General features: G+C 41.9%; 1 pseudogene; it reads left to right on the forward strand.

Moving 5' to 3' along the window:
- Positions 1-5,144: 5,144 nt before the first annotated feature.
- On the forward strand, positions 5,145-6,049 carry LOC102132670 (large ribosomal subunit protein eL8 pseudogene; annotated as a pseudogene).
- Positions 6,050-6,191: the final 142 nt, after the last annotated feature.

Genomic DNA, 6,191 nt, shown 5'->3' on the forward strand with positions numbered 1-6,191 from the left:
AGTCTAGGCTGTTTGAACTCAGCATCCCATTGATACCCTATCCAAAGCCCAACCAAGTCAACCTTAAAAATAAATTCAGTTCAATAAGTCCCTTGACTCATTTAAGGACACTCCAAAACACATCCCAAAGCCCTGCTAACACCTACTCCAATGCAGTGATAAAACCCATTCAACACAGACCCAATCCAACTCTGACCAATTCAGAGCCCTGTGAAAAATCAGCCCCTTTCCTATATCAGTGTCAGCCCAAAGGCAGATCCTGTTTAATCTGGTTTGCATCCCAGCTCAGCTAAGGCCACACAACATCCCTGTGCATCTTAGGTCACAGCCAAGCCTCTGAAGAGCACATTCTTACCAAGGATCCAGTCAAGAGTAACCCATAGTTTATAACAACATACCCTAAAACATCCATTTCAGATGCTCAAAAGGACCCAAAGACTTGTTGAACAAAAGGTTCGTTTCATTTAGACCAGAGACCAGGCCAATCCAACTCAGAACTCAGATGAGAGTGCAAATGGACCAGTACAGTCCAGGGTCCTGACAAGCCCAGAAAGTACAATGCTCAATGGAAGCCTGTATTAAACAAGTCAAGGCCAACACAAATCTAGACACAAGACCAATTCAGCCCAATCCCGTCCAGTTCTGCTCAATTCTGGCATAAACGAATTTAAGAGTAGGGTCTTACTTGGAGACACCAGATCAATGCACAACTGAAGATGCCAGCAAAAATCTACCCAAATCCATCAAGCCTGACACCCCTTTGATCATTTTGCTAATGGCCACCATCCAAGTCCCAAGCCAGAGAGACTAGTGATTCTCAAAATGTGTGAGCATGTGTGTTTTGTGGTTGATGTGGGGAATGGGTACTGTGAAGGTGGGGACAAAGAGATTTGCTCACTCCGAAATAACCAATGGAGGTTTATCAAGGTACCTTCATCTGAAGAATATCAATAATGAGTGTGGGGTTTGAGGAACACATATACTTTTAAATAGTCTTAAAGTGACCCACTTTGTTTCCTTCTTGCTTCAGACCCTCTTCCTCCTGATGTGATCTTTTGAAATAGGTAGAATGAACGATAATTCCCATATACTGTTTGAGGCCTAGGCAGGACAACACACTGACTAATACTGTAACCTCATGAGAGGCTATTTGGAGCAAAGCACAAGTCCACCAGTTTTAACTGGGTGACTGTGCAAGGTACTTGACCTGTCCACACCACAACTTCCTTTCTGCAAGATGGGGATAATAATATTATGTACCTCATTGAGTTGTTATGCAGTTTCCATGAGATAATGTATGTTATGTGTGGCCCTCAGGAAGTATGCAGTCAATGCTGGCTTTTATTGTTATTGGAGGGTTCTGGGAAATTGCTTGTGAATTTCTTCTTGATATGCAAAAAAATTTTAGAAGAGCCACATTCAGAGCAGCTCACCAGTGAACCAAAGCTATTTCTCTCCTGTGGACATTCACATTATCAACTTTGAGAAACGCAAAGATAAATATTCTAGCTCATCCAGGAACTACTGGGAGATGTTGGTTTCCTAGGATGCATGCAGAAAACAAATAGAAAACATGCTTTGGGGATATCAATTATCTATTGGCAGCCCTGCTGTTTCTGCTAGCCAAAAATGCTGGATAGCTAAGCTTTAGTGGAATGTCTTGAGTACACTGTAATAACCCATGATGCTTCTTTCTGATATTGGGTGTTGAGATCTAGGGATCCATAGGAAAGAGCCATTATTATTCCTTCTCATTAACTCATTCATTCATTTAAAAATAGTTTTTGGATATCTATTATTATATGGCAAACCTTGTGTTTACACTGAAGATACAAAAATAAATACAACCTGGACCTTAACAGAGTTTAGTTAGGAGACAAAACACATAAAACAGGTGTTGGTACAATAATGTGGTTAGTCTGTCTTTTAGAGGAAGCTCAATATGTTCCAATCACTGCACTATGCCAATCCCAAGAAGCAGTTCTGACATTGTGGACTCCTTAGTGAGGCACTGTTGGATCACAACTCGTGAGGGCGAATCGTGCCAGAAGATGAATGAATTAAAACATGATAAATGTCTCTTCCTACTAGTAATGAGACATTACTTCACTAAGAATATTCAAAAGTGATCAGGGAGGCACCTGTGGCAATGAGACCAAGATCTGGGCTAATAAAGCAACTTCCAGTCTGAGTGAAAGGGATCTCTAGGGTGCTTGCTCTATTTTATAATCCATCATGGCTTACCAGGGCACAGAAGGGCTTGGGGCAGAATTGTAGCTAGTGACAAGGTATGCATTTACCTGATGGGTTTGCCCCTGAGCATTGACACCTTAGGGAAGTGCTTGGGAGCACTCAGACCTGGGTTACATTTCTGGCACAGGTTTTCAGGCTGAAATGAATATGTCCAAGATGGGGGTCTAAAAAGTAGGCCTATCCTGGAGCCTCATATGTAAAAGCATTTGTTCTTTCTGTGGCCAAAGTAGCAGTGGGGAGATCATATGCCATTCTTATAAGAGAGTTTCTGTGTCCCTGAGATAGGGATTGATTCATGAAGCTAGGGCAGACTCTTCTCAAAATAGGGAGAGCTGAAGGCATGAATGGTGTTGCTATCCCAGGTCTTGTTTTCCTCTTCATTATATTTTTCATCAAGTGTTGAAGACTCACCTGCTATGCAATCTTAATTGTAGTCATAAATGTAGGTACTTAAATTGTGAGCTTAACCCAAAGAAATAGTGAGGTCAATTGATTAACAGATAAAGAACACCAAGGGCCTTTATGGCATAGGGAAATTACTATCTTGGCTTGAAATAGAGGGAAAAACTCCATGAAATTATTACAATCCAAGGGCCAATAAGAAGGAAGTAAAGGTCCAGCCCTAGAATACTGTCCTCTAGAAATCAAATTTGCTCAGAGGCAGAGGCGAAAACCTCAGGTGGTAGAGAAGAAGGGTTTTTAATTTGCTGTCTGAACAGAAAATTATAAAACAGAAGTATGGCAGTAGGTTATTACAACCTTAGTAGGTAATGGTGTCAGCTTAAAGCACAGTGTTTAATCATGTAGTCAATTCAGGAACTGTGGGAAAGAGAAAAACAGGGAAAAAATCCAAATCCTATAAATAGCAATACCCTATGCATATGTAGTAGATGTATTTGGAATGTTTTTTCCACATTTTGACAGTTACCCATAAATCATGTTCTCCTAAGAAACAAAACAACTATACTCTCTAGTCTTCATTGTGGCTGGAGTTTAGATTTACAAGCTGCAATCCTACTGTGCATCTTCAGTTGAATTACTTTCTCCCTCTCTGAGATGTTTCTTTATATCTTCTTTTCAAAATTTTCAGTGTATTGTCATTCACTCTGCACTGATACTGCTGCTTCATATTTAATTGCAAAATTATAATCCTGAAGACGCTTACATGAATTTTATACTCAGGAACAGTGCGTAGGCTGAAGAGCTTTGGAAGTCATGAATGTACGAGTTGAAGCTATGAGTGTGCTTAAATACCACCTTGGGCTAAGTGAAGAAAGTAATAAGAACTGAGGGCAAGGATGGAGCCCAGGGGAGCACCAACATCTTTACAGAGCTTGACTTAGAAAGGGGAAACAAGAAGGGAAACAGGCATTTCTAGAAGAGAATAGTCATGAATATCAATTGGGGTAGGACGGTCAAGAAGATAAGAACTTAAAGCTGTTCATTAGATTTGGCAGCTAGGAGTTCTTTAGTGATCTTTATGCAAGAAACTTTGTGGAAATTTGGGAGAAGAATTTATATTTTAGTGAACAGAAAAGTGTATGAAGCATTGAGATGAAGATGGTAGATGGAACACACCCATCTAAGTCTGCTCTCTCTCAAAATATCACTAAAACCAAAGCATGGGAAGTAAACGTCATCATAATCATCAACAACAACAACAATAATGAGTCCCAAAAGGATGGGAAAAAGAGGAAGAGGGAACAATGTCAATATAAATCTAACAGCTGGAAAGTTGCATCTAACCTGACAATGGGAAAAGTGATGAACCCTCCTTATCTGTATTGCAGAATCACTGGTACTGAGGGATACAGCATGGGGCTTAAATAAAGAAGGTGATTGAAAGCTCTTTAAAAAGCAACTAGATTCCCAGATGCCCCCTGGGTAGAAAGTCTTCCTCAACTTTAGCAGAAGATTGGAATGTCATTCTCTGATAAAAATAAAACAGGGTTTGGACTGGGGGATGCCAGGCATAGCTGAGGCCATCGGTTCTGTACTGAAAATAGGGGAGTTGTGGGAGTAGAGGAGTACTGAATGCACTGAATGCTTAAGGCTCAGACCTTCAGCTCTATTCCCTCACTGATCTCCATGAGTGCTGGGAGCCAGATCATTACCTTCCAGTTAGGAAATATATATATATATATATATATATATTTTGAATGGAGTCTCACTCTGTTGCCCAGGCTGGACTGCAGTGGCACCAGGCAGGAGATTGAAATGTTTTCTATTGGGAATTTGTCATCCCAAGAAAAAAACTCTAAAAATACTAACATCAGGGCTTTTTCAAAGACTGACCGGGCCCAGTCACTCTGCAAAGAAGCCTAAAGAAGACAAGCTCCACTCACAGACTTTGAGCTTCTGTTCAGTCACCACACTTAGACATGAAGAGATGAACCATAATGACCACACATTCACAGAAAGGATGTGTAACGGTTTGCCTCTGTGTCCCCACCCAAATCTCACGTCCAATTTTAATCCCCGGTGTGGGAGGAGGGGACTGGTGGGAGATGATTGCGTTACTTCATCCTTGCTGTTCTTGTGATAGTGAGTGAGTTCTTATGAGATCTGGTTATTTAAAAGTGTGTAGCACTTCCCTTTTCTCCCTCTTCCTCCCGCTCCTACCATGTAAGATGTGTCTGCTTCCCTTTTGCCTTCCGCCATGATTGTAAGTTTCCTGAGGCCTCCCCAGAAGCAGAAGCCAGTATGCCACAGAAAACCTCTTTTCTTTATAAATTACCCAGTCTCAGGTATGTCTTTATAGTAGTGTGAGAATGGACTAATATAGACTGTGTTATAAAAGATTGAGACAAACATACACATACACACAGAAGAAAAGCACTTAGAGGTAACAGAGACTATGTTGAAAGGAGAGCTTCTGACAATTCCTTTTTCTTTCTCTCTCCTCCCGCCGCCCAAGATGCCAAAAGGAAAGAAGGCCAAGGGAAAGAAGGTGGCTCCGGCCCCTGCTGTCGTGAAAAAGCAGGAGGCCAAGAAAGTGGTGAATCCCCTGTTTGAGAAAAGACCTAAGAATTTTGGCATTGGACAGGACATCCAGCCCAAAAGAGACCTCACCCGCTTTGTGAAATGGCCTTGCTATATCAGGTTGCAGCGGCAGAGAGCCATCCTCTATAAGCGGCTGAAAGTGCCTCCTGTTATTAACCAGTTCACCCAGGCCCTGGACCGCCAAACAGCTACTTAGCTGCTTAAGCTGGCCCACAAGTACAGACCAGAGACAAAACAAGAGAAGAAGCAGAGGCTGTTGGCCCGGGCCGAGAAGAAAGCTGCTGGCAAAGGGGATGTCCCCACTAAAAGACCACCTGTCCTTTGAGCAGGAGTTAACACCGTCACCACCTTGGTGGAGAACAAGAAGGCTCAGCTGGTGGTGATTGCACATGACGTGGATCCCATCGAGCTGGTTGTCTTCTTGCCTGCCCTGTGTCGTAAAATGGGGGTCCCTTACTGCATTATCAAGGGGAAGGCCAGACTGGGCCGTCTAGTCCACAGGAAGACCTGCACCACTGTTGCCTTCACACAGGTGAACTCGGAAGACAAAGGCGCTTTGGCTAAGCTGGTGGAAGCTATCAGGACCAATTACAACAACAGATATGATGAGATCCGCCATCACTGGGGCAGCAATGTCCTGGGTCCCAAGTCTGTGGCTCGTATCGCCAAGCTCGAAAAGGCAAAGGCTAAAGAACTTGCCACTAAGCTGGGTTAAATGTACACTGTTGAGTTTTCTGTACATAAAAATAATTAAAATACAAATTTTCCTTCAAAAAAAAAAAAAAAAAAGAAAGGAGAGCTTCTTCCCTAAATTGCTATTTTCAGAGTGTTGAGAGAAGATATTACATCCATAAAATAAAAAGACAATGCTAGAAAAAGGAGCATTCAGTTAAAAAAAAGAACTTTGAGAAATTATGACACAATAGTATAATTTT

Source organism: Macaca fascicularis, chromosome 13 (genome assembly GCF_037993035.2).
Source record: "Macaca fascicularis isolate 582-1 chromosome 13, T2T-MFA8v1.1".
Taxonomy (NCBI): domain Eukaryota; kingdom Metazoa; phylum Chordata; class Mammalia; order Primates; family Cercopithecidae; genus Macaca; species Macaca fascicularis.